This window comes from Protopterus annectens, chromosome 8.part0, assembly GCF_019279795.1.
Source record: "Protopterus annectens isolate FY-2018-M chromosome 8.part0, PAN1.0, whole genome shotgun sequence".
Lineage (NCBI taxonomy): Eukaryota > Metazoa > Chordata > Ceratodontiformes > Protopteridae > Protopterus > Protopterus annectens.
The window spans coordinates 698,972,541-698,990,989 of NC_056741.1; the positions used below are offsets into that span (position 1 = coordinate 698,972,541).

An 18,449-nucleotide genomic window follows, 5' to 3' on the forward strand; every position below is an offset into this window, starting at 1 on the left:
TTTGTATCAACAATTCTGTCTCCAAAAACCTTCCATTGGTCATCAGTACTATATATGTCACCAGAATCATTTGAAAGCTACCTGTGAGACAACTCCCATGAGACTTGGCAAGAAGTACCCCCAAATAATAAAAAAAACACTGGCTGTAGGCTGAAAGTATCAGCAGAAGACAACACTGATTTCTTTAGCATAAAACACTTTTTAATCTCTGCTTTCATCCATAGACTTCATCAGAATGCATCAGATAAAAACTTGCCAGAATTTATTTAAAATTCAACCAACAGAATGGCAACATCAATTAAAAATTCAGTTACTATATTTATCCTAATTAACATTTAAAAACACTTGCAACAAACAACTTGCCATATCACTTAATAGTCCTTCTACTGTCTTTTAAAAACATTTAATATTTACTGTTTCATTTTGTCCAGGGAACACATCAGCAGATAACTTTATTTGCCATTCAGTTTCTATTTGCTCAACTTTGTTTTCATAATCACCTCTCTTTCTGTTTTAGGAATGTGTTCATAGGTTCATACGTGTGTACTAGGCTAATGGCCCTGGAGCCTTTACAAGCCTAGCCCCAAAAAATTGCCCAGTCACTGTGCCACCCAATGTTAGTTCACAGTGCCCATATTCAGTAGGGCAACTGGAATGATCCCTGGAGTGAACTTTCTGTTACCCATCCACTCGTGATCACTTTTGAAAGTATCTCTCTAGTAACAAACTATTGAAATGATCCCTGAAAGTATAGTCTAACACACAAAATAAAAACGTTTCATATTTAGTACAACTAATAATGTGTTTATAAAGTGTATTGTTGCAATTCTGAGTTTTAATAGAATAGTAATGTTCTTAAACACATTTACCAAGGGTACTAGTGGGCATTCCCACATAAAATGCTTCACAACCTGAACACTTACTAATATACACAATTCCTGTAGTAAGACAGTTGTATCTGCCAGGAACTTTGATAATGTATTGAAGGTAGTCTAAAGTAATCAATAGTCCTTTATAAATAAATCTGCACACTACACACCTACCACATTTAAATGTACCTAAGCTCCTTTCTGTTTTAGGACATTCAATGTTAGTGTGGTTTCTTTGCAATATCTGTTTAAAACCAATATTTTTCTTACAAACACAAGATGGCTGCAGACCCACTACCTTAATGTAAGGGCACTTCATTTGTACTACGTATGATGGATTGGTACATAAACTCAGTTTGCTCTGATCACTAGAGTGAATGGCGGTACAATAAACAGGGCAGCTTCTGCAATCAGAAAAAACAGGAAATCCCCATATCCTGAGGGTGAAGCAACCTCAATGTTACAATAACAGGGTGCAAAAGACAGGCTGCTGCACAGGTGATGTTGTGGTCTTTATCCCCACAAAACAATTGGTATGAATACTGATTCACACTGTTAAATCTCTGCAAAACTGCATCTGAACAACAGGACCATTTTAAGAGGTAAAAATAAAGCAGAGCAGATGCTCTGTCTTTCTAATACGTGTTTTCATTATTTTCTGCTGAGCTCATCCTCGACTTGAAAAGCAGTCTGCAAATGTGTAAGAGGAAGCAGAAACTAAACATGTAGTTCTTCATTCTAGTACAGAGCGTAGTTTGAGGTAACAAGGCTGTAAAAGTTCACAAAAGATACAGTTTACTGAAGCAACTGTTTCCAGTCCTCATGATATTCTGCACAGGATGGCATCCAACTCCTGCGGCAGCAAAAAATTGACTGTTCCTGTTTTGAAGGATTAGTTTTGGCCAAACAGGGAACTCAAACAGGCAATGAAAGGATCCCTCATTGCCCTCGGTCTGAAGTGCTGGTGGATGGCAATTCTAGGTCAGTGCCCCACTAGAAGTTTGAGATTCGATACTATGAGTCTACAAAAAAATGAAGTGCAACAAAGGGGAAATAACAGCAAAGTTTTACAATCATTGCTACACATTTAAAGCATTTTTTCGGTGGCGCAGGTCACTACAGTCATACTACTTATATTTACTGACTCTGTGGTCGCTGCACTTTAGAGAATAGGGAGTTCTGTGACATACACATATATACATACACATATATATATATATATATATATATATATATATATATATATGTATATGTACATGCACACACACACACATACATATATATATATATATATATATATATATATATATATATTAAAAACTATATATTAATATATAATTATATATAATATAATATAATTATATATAATATATATATAATTAATATATAAATGGAAAGTGTACTAATGTGTTCTCTGAGAGAGCAGCTGATGCATGTAACAAACTACCAAATTACATTAAAGCAAGTAGTAGTTTAGATATATTTAAGAGCAGTCTGGACACATTATGGGAACAACTGTTCTGGTATATTGGCAGGCTAGAAGGGTATTAATGCCAGTGCTTGAAATATTTGTATGTATGTATGTAACTGGAAGTGTGTGTGTGTGTGTGTGTGTGTGTGTGTGTGTGTGTGTGTGTGTGTGTGTGTGTGTGTGTGTGTGTGTGTGTGTGTGTGTGTGTGTGTGTGTGTGTGTGTGTGTGTGTGTATGTATACCATATCAGCAACTTCATAGACAAGGTGAAGGATGTATGCATATGCTCATTAAACCTCTTGGGAATCCTGGACATGAGGCTGGGGTTCCTCCTGAGGGCTGCTACAGAACAGTCACATCATCCTTTGGGTGAGTAGCTGTCCACAATGAGCAGCCCTAGGAATTAGACACACAATCAGCCTTCCAGGGAATAGGGGTCAAAATGATGGTATGTGGCATCTCTTATCATATCAGCCAAAAGGGAATCACCCAGGAAGACTATATTCTTGACCTGCAAGCTTTTTTCAACCTCTACCATACTGTGAAGGACCCAACTGTACTTGGTCCTATACTTACATAAAATAAATGTCTTTACAAACACTCAGACTAAAAGATTGAATCTTTATCTCAAACTTTATAAGATACACTGGAGATATTTATTACTCAGCACATCCCTACCCAGACTAATTGTCCACTACATAAAGCACGTCTTGATGATTGGATGGGGACCTATAGATTCATACAGGGCCTAATCATACCTATCAACTGTCCAGATTTTCGCAGAATGTCCAGATGTTTGCCTCAAGTTTTTGGTGTGTTCCTCATAAAATTTTAGTTTTCTGGCAAATTATTGGCAAATCATTGAGGATTGAAGTCAGAAAATAATGACAGACAATAAATTTCAGACTGCACACCCTTTAAAGAGTCATGCTGATGCAAAACTTGTTATTCTATCCACTTTCCAAGTTTATAGCAGCAATATTTAAAACTTGTCCCTATTTTAGGGCCTGTGTCCCCCCAGTGTTTTTTCTTTGTCCATTTCTTGTTCTAAGAGATTGAGAGGTATGTGCCTGATTTGTTTTGCCCTTCTGAAGGTGGGAGGTGTACTCAGGGGATGGGTTATGGCAAGATGATTATGGTACATAGATTAATTCTCTTAGAAACTCTACAAGCACAGGAAAAAAACACTTTTCCTCCATGATACAGATCATTTCTTTAAGCTTGACACATCCTCCGGAGTAGAGGACAGAGTAGACACTGCTCATCCTCATAAGCTCAGAACTGCTGAAGCTCCTAATAATGTTTTGTTTTAGTTATGCACTTTCAAGGCATCTGGGGCTCAGGGAGGCTGAAACAGAGGACTCAATCTACCTTTTAATAAGCAAGGTCTCACTGATATGGACAGGGTTCAGGGTGGCAGGGTGAAGCTTAAATGGGCACAACGGGTGGTAGTAGAGCAGGAAGGGCCTGCATGTACCAGCTTGAAGCCAGTGAAGTTGTTAACACTATGACTGGGTTCTTTGCCAAATAGAGCAATTATTTAGTATAGCAGAAAGAGGATAGTGCCCATGTGTTGTGGCAGAGTGATGCCTGCTGCTGGGTAGGCATGTTTTATGGACACATACTGAAATGGAATAAGAAAAAATATGCTAGGAGTGCCAATGCTTGCAGCACCAGTCTTGGGTAAACTGGTGCCAGGTAAACAGATAGAGAAACAGATGCCTATGGAGCCAGTGTTAGGGCACACCCTTGCAGATTAGGCATCATGGACATTCCTCGAGAAGCCTGAAGTCAGGCTGAATTGGCATCTGTGCTCTGATTGGGGTCTAGGAATGAGTTAGGTTGCTGAATTGGGGGAAAAAAAACAGATGACTCTTCATCACAGTGATTTCCATAACAGTAGGGAGTTTCCTTTCTGAACTTTGTATCTTTTCTTCATCTTATTTAAGTAAGGTACTACTCTCACAGTTTGTTTTGTATACATCAGTATTAGAAGCTTAGGAAAAGGCAAGCTGAGATCCTTGAGAATTCTTTTTCAGCTGGAAGAACGTCGGTAAATTAAAAAGAAGGATAGTGTTTTGTAGAGTCATTGAATCTGATACAGATATGGCAGTTTGTTAATGTGCTGTAGACCTGAGCAACTAGTATGACAGTGGGTGGTGGTGGTATCTCCTTTCCACAAGCATATTCTGGGGAACATGAAGCTACATGTAAGACAGTAGGGCCTAGGCCCACTAAACAGTCATTAGATTCTAATGGGTGAGCCCAAAACATGCATCTTCAGACAACAGACTTACAGTAGTAAAATCTCATCCAAGTGTGAAATACAGAGAAACCAACAACATTATGTAATCAGTCTGACCAATACTTGTCACTGGAAGCTTTCACAGTGGGAAAATTTGACAGGCAACAATAAGCAAGGCATTACAGGATAGAAAACAAAGGCTAGGAGCTTGGGAAAGTCCTGTTTGCTAAGCGGTCCTAACATGTGTAGCACAATCCTGCCATTTCCTGTATGTGCTAATATGAGCAACAGAGATAAAGTGTTTACAAAAAAAGAAAATTCACCAAGTTCAACTGCTCCTGGAACATTTGCTTTACTTCCTTTTTGTTCATCTTAGTTTTATCGCCTTCTTTGCCTGCATATGTCTGAAAGCAGACCATTATGTTCCGGATAGAATTAGCCAATGACATTCTGAATGAATGTTTTTCACAAGCACTCAAATACCTGTGAAAAAAATGGAGAAGTTTAGTCCAGCACATTACTTTTAAAATACCTCTTACTGCAAACAGCAAATGTGTGCAACTAACAGCATATAGAGTTCTAACTCATTTGTGGAAACACTAAGCCCAGATTGGAGTATTACAATCCAAAAAGAAATTAAGCTAATGTTTCTTACTGACCTAAAATCAAGTGCTCTGCCATTTCATTTTGATCCAAAATACATGGTAAAAGGTCTGACTTTACTCATAAACAGAATGCCAAAATGAAATAACTCATTGGTTCCAACCTTTTAATCATCATCATCATTATCATCAGCCCCCTTTTTGCCATTTTTCTACATGGGGTCGGGGTATCGTGTTAACTGGTGCCAACTCTCTTGATTCAGTGCCACACTCCTACCTTCTTCAACACTCATGTCTAAATGTTGCAGATCTTCTTTCACACAATCCAGCCACCTCTTTGCTGGACATGCTTACTTCCTCTTACTTTCTTCCTGTCTGTCCCAAATCTTCCTCACCAGATTTTCTTCTGCTTTTCTACACGTGTCCAAACCACTGTAATCTGTTCTCTTTTCTGCAATTGGAGCTACTTTAGCTTCTGGTCTTGTGTCCTCATTACTTCATCTGTCCCACAGTGTTCATCCTATCACCTTTCTCAGGCACTTCATTTCCATCACCTCTAGCTTCCTCACCTGTTCTGCCTTTACTGCTCAGGTTTCTGTACCATACAGTAGTACTGGTCGCACCACTGTCTTGTACACCTAACTTTTCAGCTTCTTTGGCATTCTTCTGTCATATACTACACCTGATACTCTATGCCAGTTGGCTGCAGCCCCTCTGATTTTAGCTTTCACCTTTTCATTCAGACTACCCTTCTTCTCAACAACTCCTCCCAGATACTTGAAGCTGTTCACCTGTTCCACTATCTTCCCTTCTACCTCTATTCTTAGCTTCTTCTGATTTCCCCATTTGCTGCCATTACCACCATCTTATCTGTGCATAGTTTCATCCCATGTCCCTTCAGATTTACATTCCATTCTCCTATCTTTTTCTGAAGTCCTAACTCAGAGTCTGCCTGTACTGCCACAACATCTGCATAGAGCAGCTTTGTTGATCCGTCCCCTCCAACCTGTTTGCTAATGTAGTCCATCACCAGTATGAACAGCAGTGGGCTCAGAGCTGAACCCTGATGTACACACCCACACCCACTAGGAACCCCTTTGTGAGGCTGAACACTGTTCGTACATGAGTCACTAGGTCCTTGTACATAGCCTGCACTAATTCTACCAATGTTTCTGGGACTTCGAGCCACTGCAGTATTGCCCAGATCAGCTTTCTTGGGACCTTGCCATATGCTTTCTCCAAGTCTAGGAATGCCCAGTTGGACTATCTCCTCATCTCTAGCTTCTTCTCAAGTATCTGTCTCAGTGCAAACATCAGGTCAGTTGTGCTGCATCCTGATCTGAATCCAAACTGCTCATCTCCTATCTTGCATTCTACTACTCTGCATATCCATTTATCAGTCACCCTGTCTAGAACTTTCATGCAATGTGATAGGAGTTTGATGCCTCTGTACTGTCCACAGTTGTGGATGTCCCCTTGGTTCTTGTACACTGGCGTGAGTATGTTTATTCTCCAGTCATCTGGGATACGCCTTTCTCTCCACACTGCTATGAGTACCTTCAGAAGCCATTTCTCCCCTATCAAATCCAGCATCTTTATCATATCTGCTGTGACCTCATCTGAGCCTGCTGCTTTCCCTGACTTCATCTTCCTTAGTGCTGTTTTTCTAGGGTGGGCTCCTCTTCTTTTCTCATTGTAGGCTGTTTCTGGGGCAGTACAGCTTCTGTGGGGATTTCCTCATTCAGAAGCTGTTGGAAATACTCCTATCTGCCTTTGATGTCCTCTGGGCTGGTGAGCAGGTTGTTGTTGGCATCCCTTATGAAGGGTATCTGGCTATTTTCTTTATCTTTCTGTCCTTGCAACCTGATATAGTTTCTTTGTGCCCTTTACTGAGTCACTTTCCAGAAGGTGGTACAGAGCCTCCGATGCCCTAGTCTTTGTTATTGCAACTTCTTTCTTAGCTTCTTTGTTAGCCAACCAGTATTCCTTCCTAGCCTGGTTAGTCTTTTCTGTCTCCCACTTCTTCCTGCACTCCTTTTCTCTTTTGATGATTTCCTGTACTTCTGGATTCCACCACCAGCTTTCCTTATGTACCTTATTTCCATACCTGGCTCAGCCACATATCTTTTCTGTAGTCCTAACAAATGCTGTTTTTAGGCACTGCCATTCTTCTTCAACTCCACCTATTTCCTCCTCTTCTTGGGGTGCTAGAGCCCTGAGTAATTCCTTGAACTGTTGTACTTTCTCTCCAGTCAACTTTCAGGTCTTCAGCCTGGTCTCTGTTAACCTTAGAGCCTTCTCTGACCACTGCTTGCAGCTGATTGTGGCAACTAGTGGTTTATGCTGTGGGATGACTGTTTCACTGGGGATGACTTTGCAATCATGGATTCTGCCCCAGTGCTTTTCCCTTACTAGGAGGAAGTCTACCTGAGTTCCATGTTGGCTACTCTTGTATGTGATCTTGTGACTGTCTCTCTTTCTGAACCATGTGTTGGCTACTATCAAGCCATTTGCCAGACAGAAGTCTAGAATGGCTTCTCCTTCTTTATGCCTGTTGCTCCACCCATGTGGAACCAGGCAGTCCTCATATCCTGTTCTGTCTGTTCCGATATGTGCATTCAAGTCAGCCATTATCATCACCAATTCATGTTGTCCTGCTTTATCTAGTAGGTCCTGCAACTGCTGTCTGAATGCACTCTTTTCCTCACTATCACAACCCTGCTGTGGGTCATAGGCTGAGATTATGAATACTGCCCTATCATTACATTGAATACTGCCCTATCATTACACTGGAGTCTGACTGCCATGAGTCTGTCATTAATTATAATGATATCCCTTACTGCCTTCTGAAGCCTCTGTCTCAGCATTTCTAGCCTGCCCTCCACCTGAGTAGTAGACTCTGGATCTCAAGCCAAGTGGCTTTGCTGCACTGCCCTTCCATCTCATCTCCTGGATACATAGGATGTCCAGGCTCCTCCGTATCATCATGTCATCCACTTCCAAGCTGTGTCCTGTCAGTGAACCTACATTAAGCGTTGCAATTCTCAGTTCATGTTTGGCAGGTTGGTTGGTTTTACATCCAGCTTTCGCTCAAAAGAGCTATTCCAGGCAACCCAGGCTGGGCAACTAGACACTGGCTAGCCAGTAGCTTATTGACCTAGGGCTGCTGGGCTTTATAGTGGGCACAACAGGGGCACATATACCCCTCCCACCATTAGCATGGGTCCCTGGCGTGGGTCAGAGTAGGCCAGGTCCTCAACCCACTTATCACCGGTAACTACCCATGCCCATTTTGGGCAATATTAGTCAATATGACTGAATCACCTAGAGCCATATTTTGCACCATTGAGTGGCTAGCCCTGCCAAGGCACGCAGTCTGTGATCCGTGATCTCCTATCTTGAGGATACTACGCACCATGGTAGATGCCAAAAGTGGATGGTCTGCACAACTCTTCCCCCTATAGAGCACCATGTAGAGTCTGTGCTGCTGCCAACAGCTCCATTCATTTGTGAGTTTGAGATGGAAACACTCAGCATGTTTTTTGGACATGGGAGAAACCTCATGAAGACCCAGGAAGAACATACAAACTCCAAACAGGCATTGGTTGAGGGTCAGGATCAAATCTTGTACCTTGTGCATGGAAGGCGAAGACCTTAACCACTAAGCCATCTGGTCTCTTTTAATGACCTTTTAATGACTGTGGTAAACCAGTTACAATTTTATTTGCTCATAGTGTTGTCACCTCACAGTAAGACGTTGTCCTGTTTGATTCTCAGCTAAAGCGTCTTCTGTGTGGGGACATGCGTGAATGGGCGTACCTTCGTTGAAGGTTGTGCATCAGGGCTGGCAACTCGGCACATAAAAATCTACTGCCAATTATTAGCAGACCGGAGTTCCACTGTGGTGACCCCTACCTGGGAAAAGCTGAAAGACCCAACAAGGTTCATAGATTCATAGGTTCATAGGTGTGTACTAGGCTAATGGCCCTGGAGCCTTTACAAGCCTAGCCCATAGAAGTGCCCTGGCATTGTGCAGCCCAACGTTAGTTTCCAGTACCTCTATCAAGTAGAGCTACTGCAGTGATCCCCGGGGTGAACTTTCTATTTCACATCCACTCATCAAGATTTCTCTTAAGAGGGCCTGTGAGGTGCTCTGCTTGACATGTATGCGAAGTCTATTTCAGAGCGTGGGCAGTCTCTGGGTTATGAACCTGTCCCTCCAACATGTCCTGTTGATTATGGTAATGAGGTTGAGGTCTCTGAAGTGTGCGGTGCAGAGGGATTTGGATTTCGTTACATGTAGCATTTCTAACAGTGCTGGGTCAGACATGGCTTTCTAAGTCAAGCAGAGATCGTCACTTAGTAGACGATATGAGACAGAGAATAGGTGAAGTTTTTTGTCTGTCCATGCAGGGCATGTGTTTAAGACCTGGGATCCTCTTCATGAGGTACTTTTGTGGCCTTTCCAGTTGTTGCATGTATCTAGTGAGGTACATGCAAAATGGGGCATTATACTCGATGATTGGCCTAATGAGGGAAGAGTAGAGAGAGATGATGGCCGCTTTCTTCCTGGATGCAAAACCCTTGGTAATGCTAGTTTAAATCTGCCTGGTTTTACTTCCAAAACAATGGGGAACCTTGGGCTCAGTATGCTGCTGCTTTATGTAAGTGTTGTCATAATAAAAGGTCACGTTTTTCCTGCCTTATTCATTCAGGTGTCTACAGTACAAATGGTCTATCTCCATCATTACCTCTCTGCAGAATCCAACACCTGAAATTGTACAATCGGCTGCTCTCTTGCATTGTTACACATAAACAAACTTTGACCCACAGGTTACACTCTGCCTCACTGCTGCCAATTACACCGTTGTTTCCATGTCACACTCTTTTGAGTCCCTGTTGACTTGCACTCCCTCCAGGCAGCAATTTTCAGGGGCCCACAACCTTAGAGGAAACCAATTAATCCACTTCCAGCTACTCTCCTCCTCAATCTTATATCACTCCCTGCCTGTCCTCTGTGGAATGCAGATTCATCTCTTTCTCTTTCTGCTTCTCTTTCTCTCTCTTCAAGTATGTGAATGCACACTGGAATCTTTACTCATATTTCAGCTCCTCCTCTTCTAGATTTATACTGTCTGTTCTAAATTACCCAGTAAGGCTAATGTAAAGCCGTATCCAGACGTAGCCTTAGTTTCCTCTTACAACAGCAGAAAAAATAGTCTGCTCCCTGTACAAAAAATATTTAGGCATCTACCTGTCACTGCACAGGGCAATTCAACATATCCAGTATTGCAATGTAATGGATCCTGGATTCTTTTCCTTCTTGTCTCCCCTATTGCCACAACCCTGCTTGCAAGTCCTACAATCCCCTTCCAGAAAAAAATGCCAAATTTACCCATTTTTGCATTAAAACCTGGTTGTCATTTACCCAAAATGGAAACAATTGTGTATTAAGCAGTCAGACCATACCCAAACCTTTAAAACAACCAGTAGTGACCAGGCTAATTTTATTCAAATCCTCACTGAGATAACCTAAATGCTGAGATTGGTTCAGCCTTAGTGAGATGACAAAATATTAGTGAAGTTTTATCAATGACTTCTACCACAACCAATGAGGTACCATTTCTTGCGGACAGCTGAGCCAGCATCTTGACCTTTAACGTATACCGTCCACATGTTTCTGGTTTTCCATGTACATTTTGTTTCACACCACCGACCTCTTGAAAGGCATGGTATTTAAGAACTTGAATTGGTCAAATGATCCACTCATTATCACAGTGAATCAAGTTCGACTGATTAGACTTCAATCACTGAAGGCCATGTTGCTTTTATCCACCATTTAACATTTACAGCTTCACTACCCTTCCCACAGAGTGAAGTGATGAGACTTGGAATTTCAGGTTCCTTTCTGGACATGCCACCCTTGTCAAAGAACTACTGTCACAGACTTGCTAGGACAAGCCAATTTCTGAACAGCTGACTACTCATACCAGTAGTCAAAGAAGAAATGTGAGTCTATGAGTAAGTTATGTTGTTGGTGAACATTGCAGTGACTCAACCTCTGTGGGACTAGCAACTCTGATGGGGTAAGAGGCCCGTTACATGTTGTGCACCCAGATAAGGTTGACACTTTATCGTTTCTTCTCAGCATATATTTTGCAATACACCACTATTGGTGTTTGCTGTTTAGTTACTATGTTCATTCATTCATTATAGTACAGCATTTTAAAATCAATATATTTTCCTTCATCTAACAAATCACCCTGTTTTCTTATATAATGTCTGGTCATAACTGACTGGGAACAGTGAGCAATCTTTCTGAAGATGTGCCATGCATCTGAACCATAGGACAAACCCTTAACAGAGCCAGCAAGTAAAGACATCCAGACAGTTCCAGAAAGTTAAGAAAAATGAAAAAATTGGAACCTGCCAGGCATCACCATTAAAATTTAAAGCAAATGTCATCAAATATTGCTCATATGTCACAGCCAATGATGTCGGGAATCAGAGATGATGCCAACAATGGGTATAAGTACCCCAAATCAGTGTCATATAAATAGCTATGCTATATACTTAAAAAGCTCATTTCCAAACCATACTAAGTATGCAATGTCTGGTATTAAGGACCACAAGGCTCTATGTCTTGACAGAAAATATAAGAGTTTATGAGACAAAAAAATTCTGTGGCAAAATCAATGATGCCCATGAAAACTGTAGGCAACTGACAAGACCGGTGATGTTGAAGTTTCATTTATTTAACTTGCTAAAAGCCTGCTAAAAGAAATCAACAGCTTATATACAACTTTTTTCCAGTGAAGCAAGGACATTGTGTGTGTGTGTGTGTGTGTGTGTGTGTGTGTGTGTGTGTGTGTGTGTGTGTGTGTGTGTGTGTGTGTGTGTGTGTGTGTGAGTGTGTGTGTGTGTGTGTATTTACTGCAAAATTTTCACTTTTTATTTATGCCTCATGGCTGAATTAAAGATGCAATTTTTTTTAAGGTAATGATATGTCAATAGTTTGTAAGATAAGCCTAATATAACACCTTTATTGGCTGACACAAGATGATTGCTTAGGGCATTATGGTTTCCATTTGAAAAATCTTTTAAGATGGTATAGTTCTGTCCCTGGGTCCTCATATAGTCCAAACCAAACCTAACATCAACTCATTATGGTCATAGTGAAATGGGAGGGGCAACATTTTTGTTTGCACAGCTGGCAAAAATGTTTGCCAGGATAATATATAAATGTTTTCAACTTGTTGATGGATTGGGAAATAGGGACGATTGTGTAGTAGCATGCAGGCATACTTCAGATATGTTGTAATTTGACTTAGACTGTCAACTGTTTGATGTGAAAGGTTTAGGTTGCTAACAGGTGTAAAATGAACCAAAACCAGAGTACCAAACAGTCCATCTCAGCAGTTAGAGTAAACATTTGAATGTGTGTTGTACTGACAGGAACTTTTTCTTTCTAGTTTGTACCCTAGCAAGGTTATGGCACACTAAGCTAATGCCACTGAAGTTGGCGTATGGCAAGAGGTTAAGCTATAATGTGCAATCTGGTTTAATCATGCTAATAATGTTGTGCCAGGGTTCTTTTGGATCCTGTCAATGAATCTGCTGAGACAGGCTGTTTGAAAGAAAAGATTTAACTTTGGTGACATTGTTCCTGCCTGTGTTATTTTTAGTCTTGTTCTTCCACTATAGTTTCCAAACACATTCATGTTTGATTATGAGACATTAGGACTATGCAGATGCAGCACTTAACCAGGTTTTCAATAGTGTTCACTTTGAAAAAGAGTCAATCCATCTGGAAGGTTGTTAAAATTGCTCAGAGGGAAAGGAACACATTTAATATGTTCCTCACCAGTCCCCACAGAACTGGTGCAGATTTCTGTATCATGTCCTAGATCCCATTCTGCTCATTCTTAACAACTCTGTTGTTCCTTACCAGTTCTCCTTGATGTGAGCATTTGTTGGAGAGACCTTGTAACTCTTAAGATGAAAAAGCCTATCAACTAATTATTAAGGAAAAGAAATGAGGTTTTCCTTCATAACTGGTCAATCAGAGCTGAGGGCCATTACCCAAAAGTAGCTGAATACTTATCCAAGAGTCCCACACAATGAAAACAGAATGTGCATTTCTGCATTCCTTAAACAGGGCATCTGTCAATATCCCTGTCTAAAACTAGAGCTGTAGTTCCAAGGGAGCTGGTCTTCACCACAGGTCACACAAGTAGTTTAGAATTCCACACCATCCTCACAGGATAAACAGGGAATCCATCTATATCAGTGCCAGTTTAAGCTTAGGAATTGCCCAGATATACTTAAGGAGGTGGCTGGATGGGACACGATGATGCAACTGCACATTAATTGCTGACTCACAGATGTAATTCATCTACACAGACATTACTTATTATGAATAGCATTGGCTTTAGTACGTCTAGACCAACAATTGTGTAGATTAATAACTTGCTGTCCTTTTTGTCACTCACCTGTACTTTTCAATATTTGGAAATTAAAAAGAGCCTTTGTTAACACAACTTGTTATATCCAACTTTAATGTAAAGTACTTTCTTATCCAAGTGCTAAGAGTATTACATCTGTTTGTCAATTTCCATTGTCTGCCTCCTCTCTTCAAGTTGTGTAAGGACTTTCTGAGAAACAGTACAACTAAGAAACTTGTGTCCAGTGATCCATCAAATAGGCATTGTTAATAATACCTGAAAAGGCTGTCATAAGCCAAGCATAACTCATAGTACAAAGTCTAACAACAACTCTGCAACTGATACCCATTGAGTTATAATCACATTTTATAATGTAGGTTCCCACATTGTCAGCTATTTGGTCACTTTTCTCTTAAGGAAATTATGAGAAACTTTTAGATCATTTCTGTTTAAGGATCTCATACTATGCCAGCACCATATGTTTCTATCATTTATAAGCTATAATCCAAAGGGTGACAGAATTATATACTTTTTTGCAAAATCAACTAAGAATCATACTTACTTTATCATTTGTCAAAGCTTTAGTGCCTGGATTTACCTAGTCCCTTCAACTTAATGAGATCTACACATTCAGTCAAGTACCTGAGCTTTAATTAAGAAGTCTAAGCTACTCCTACATTGTATAAACATAGTACGGTTTCTTTGGGGCAGACAAGTGTGAATTAGACAACTCTCTGCTTCCATCGAGAAATGATAAAATAATAGGAGGAATGGCAAGTGCCAGGTGCAGTGATATTCATCATCTCTAGTTCTCTGGAGGTCATCATAAAATGATCTATCATCAAATTTAGGTTTTATACTCCTGGAGGAAAGAAGGCAGATAAAAAGGAATACTCATATCCCAAATCAGTATCAAATCCCTTAAGTATTAAAGTGAAGGAATTTGATTATAGTATGCTAGTAAATCCTTGCAATCTTCAGAAATTCATGCCTGGCAGGCAGTATGTAGCCATTAGTATTAAAGCAGACTACTCCTAGGCAAACTGTATTCCATGGTAAAATACTCCTGGGCAAACTGTATTCAGTGGTAAAAGACTGAGTAAACTGGGACATCCAGGCAAATGACTTCTTATTGCTATCAGTGACTCTGGCATATAAGTACCAGATATGTTGTTCTAATGCATTACTGTTGGCTTAAGTTAGGGCATCAGCTCTATTGATATCTGACACCCAGACATCTTCACCTCAGGTACCAGAAAAATCACCCACTAGTGGAGTGATAGAAACACAGGGAGACTATACAACCATAGGCAAAACAGCTTCAGCGACTCAGACTGCACCAGATGCCTGGGGACTGACATTTGGGGTGAAAGGCTTCTTTTCGTAAATCTTGAAACTTGCAGCGTCAGACACCATTTTTCAAACTGCAATTGGCAACAGACAAGCTTACTACAAGACTTACCCCTCTTACAACCTCCTGCTAAGGGAATAAGATGGTAAGAATGGCAAGGAAGCAGTGTAGACACCACCATATTTATGATGTGAAGAAGGATCTCTGCACCAATAACTGCAGAGAGAGTGGCCTCACTTAGAATTAGAAGCCTGGTTGTCTTGGTCACCACCAATTGTCACAGCTTTTTAGCTGAAGAAGGTCCCATCATTTAGTTTTCTTGCTTTTCTTAAAATAAGAGTCCCTTTACTTTTATTTTGATAAGTTCATTTTCTATTTTATTTACAAGTGGAAGAATGGCTAAGTTAAGAAATAACTACAAAAGAACCATTAACCTACTGAGCTTTAAAAGTCCTATATTTCTAACTGTTCTTGTGATGTTACTCTTATTAAATGCAGTGTCATGTTCACAGGTGTAAACATCATACTTAACATCATAAATAGACAAAGCATTGCAGAAGAAAAAACATACTGTAAATGATGGGAATAAGAGGAATGTGATATCCACAAAAGTACTCGTTGGTAATTTTCTCAAAAAATATGATTAGAAGATACCCAGAATATATGAAAGTCAGTGTCTCTATGAAACAGAGAGCATTAATACAATTTTCTACTTACTACTTGCCATGACTGAGGTTTAGGAAATGTTAAACTCAAAGCAAACTGGTTACAAAGTTCAAATGGCAAAAAGAACAGGGTTGGACACACGGTGTACTTTATTTTATAGCAGGCTTCCTTCTAATGGCCATGGTGTGAAATTACAGCCCTATGCCTCCAATGATATATGATATTATATTGTATTGTATTGTATTATATTATATTATATAATATAATATATAATAATATATATAAAATAAAATATAAAATAAAATAAATAAAATATAAAAAAAAAAAAAAAATAAAAAAAAAAAAAAATAAAATAAAATAAAAAATAAAATATAATATAATATATAATATAAAATTATATATAATAATATATAATATAAAATTATATATAATATAATATATAATATAATATATAATATATTGTATTATATTATATTATATTATATTATATTGTATTATATTGTATTATATTATATTATATTATATTATATTATATTATATTATATTATATTATATTATATTGTATTGTATTGTATTATATTATATTATGTTATATTATATTATATTATATTATATTATATTGTATTATATTATATTATATTATATTATTATCAGGTCAGCAGGATTTGTCAATATTCATTTCTGGTAGAATTCCTAAAGTAATGGTCATTACGATGAATATATTAGTAACACAGAAAAATAAACAAAAGTTAAGAATCTTTATTCCCAACCAATAGCAACTTATATAAGGTTCAGCTTGTGATATTTTGCAAGAACAGACTTTGACTAGCTAATACTGGTTCTCATTACCTGCAACAAAACAGAAAATAGAAAGGAAAGAAAAGGAAACAAGCTGTATGAGATCATGTTATTTGTACATTATACATAAGTATTCTCCATATTTAAGAGCAGAAGAACATTACACAGTTCTTTTACTAAGATCTTGATATAAAAAAGTAAGTTTACTAAGCTATTGATATAAAAAGGTAAGTGCTATACTACTAAAAATATACACAGTGTCTTCTGATTGCAGTAAAACTGATTTCATACTGAGCAGCAATCCATGGTACACGTAGTTCAGCATCTGTTTTGGTCACTGTTTATTTTCTGAATGATGCTACAAAACACCACACAACCATCCTGTCTAAGCTCAGATTAGACAATAATCACAGTTGGTGGTGGAACATTTTCATGCTCTGGAATCATGGTTCAGCTAATGTAATGCCATTCCTATTTAACAGAAGTGCCTAGCTAATTAACCAATTTAAATTTCCAAATATTTAATCAACATCACAGATTCATTGGTTTCTGGGTTTGATGAGCAAACAAAGGGTCTATTAGTTGTCAAGGAGACTGATGCAAAGAGCTTATCAAAGAGCCACATTTTTTTTACATTTATTCCATTACTCAGCTCAGTACTCTATAACACATGACTAATCACATCCATATTCTTCCAGTTATCACATTTTAATCCTAAACTAAATGTATCACATGTCCTGAAGAGCTAAGTAACTTAATAAAATTAAATAAAAAATGAAATATCTGATGTATGCGCAGTTTTACTCTGTTAATATATTTGTTTTGTAGGAATTCCTTTGTTCCAAGTTTCCTTGTGAAATCAGGATGAAGCAAGCTCAGATTACATTATTTTTTGACACATTAATATTTCAACAGGTGTCATTCTACTAGTGACAGTGATATACATCAGTAACTAAATAACACTTTGGCTAGTCTTAAAAACTATGAAACTGATAAAACTTATAAAAATAAAAAATGATTGGCTCCAATTATGCACACCACCAGCTGTGAATTAAATATTTAATGAATACACATAGCATTTAGCTCTTTCATCTCATAACAAGTGAGACTTCATCAGAATACATTCATCTAAAAGACTAAAACATTTAAATACCCTTAACAATTATTGATGTGAGTATCACTTGACAACAGCTATCAATTTTTAAAGGCACCATTACAAAGATAAGCACATTTCTTCATAAAATCATCACATTACTTTGTTGTTAAATAAAACACACACCACACACACACACACACACACACACACACACACACACACACACATATATATATATATATATATATATATATATATATATATATATATATACATATTTACCAGCATGAATATATATCCCACTTTGGCTACTCTTGTTTCAAAGGAACCATTAGTTACCCTGTCCATGTAATCTTTAACATAATAAACCCTAGCGACACCTCCAGACACTTCTCTAGGATCACACTAATAACACCTATAAGTGTCTAATACTGCAGGTTCTTGTTTAATACTTGACCTCTTCATAGTGCAACTAAAAATATTATATGTTTATGTACTAACTATTCATATTGTTACCATTTTCATATTTCAATAAGTATCTCAGCAGCCTAGTGATACAGAATGAACCCCTTAGCCTCATATAAAGGCTCACAGCTGCATAAATAAAATGCTGCTGTAACAGCATGTGTGCAAGTTGAATGGTTACTGAAATACTATAAGTTATTTACAGAATATTAATTATTTACTGTGTCTATTAAATATTATAATATTAGTTCAAGACCCAGAATTTAACAAATGTGGCCAATGTGAAGAATTGTCTGTGATGAACAGTATGCCATTTACATTTCTTTAGTAACATGTATGGCTCCAGAGATATAAACATTTGTTTGAACTATAAGGGCACACATTGATTTTATCAAAAGGCTCAGGATGCAGTCATTGAAAGTTAAGAGTACAAACATTCAGA

At 38.4% G+C, this 18,449-nt stretch overlaps 1 pseudogene; it reads right to left on the reverse strand.

Annotated features, from left to right (window-relative positions):
• Positions 1-637: 637 nt before the first annotated feature.
• On the reverse strand, positions 638-758 carry LOC122809853 (annotated as a pseudogene).
• Positions 759-18,449: the final 17,691 nt, after the last annotated feature.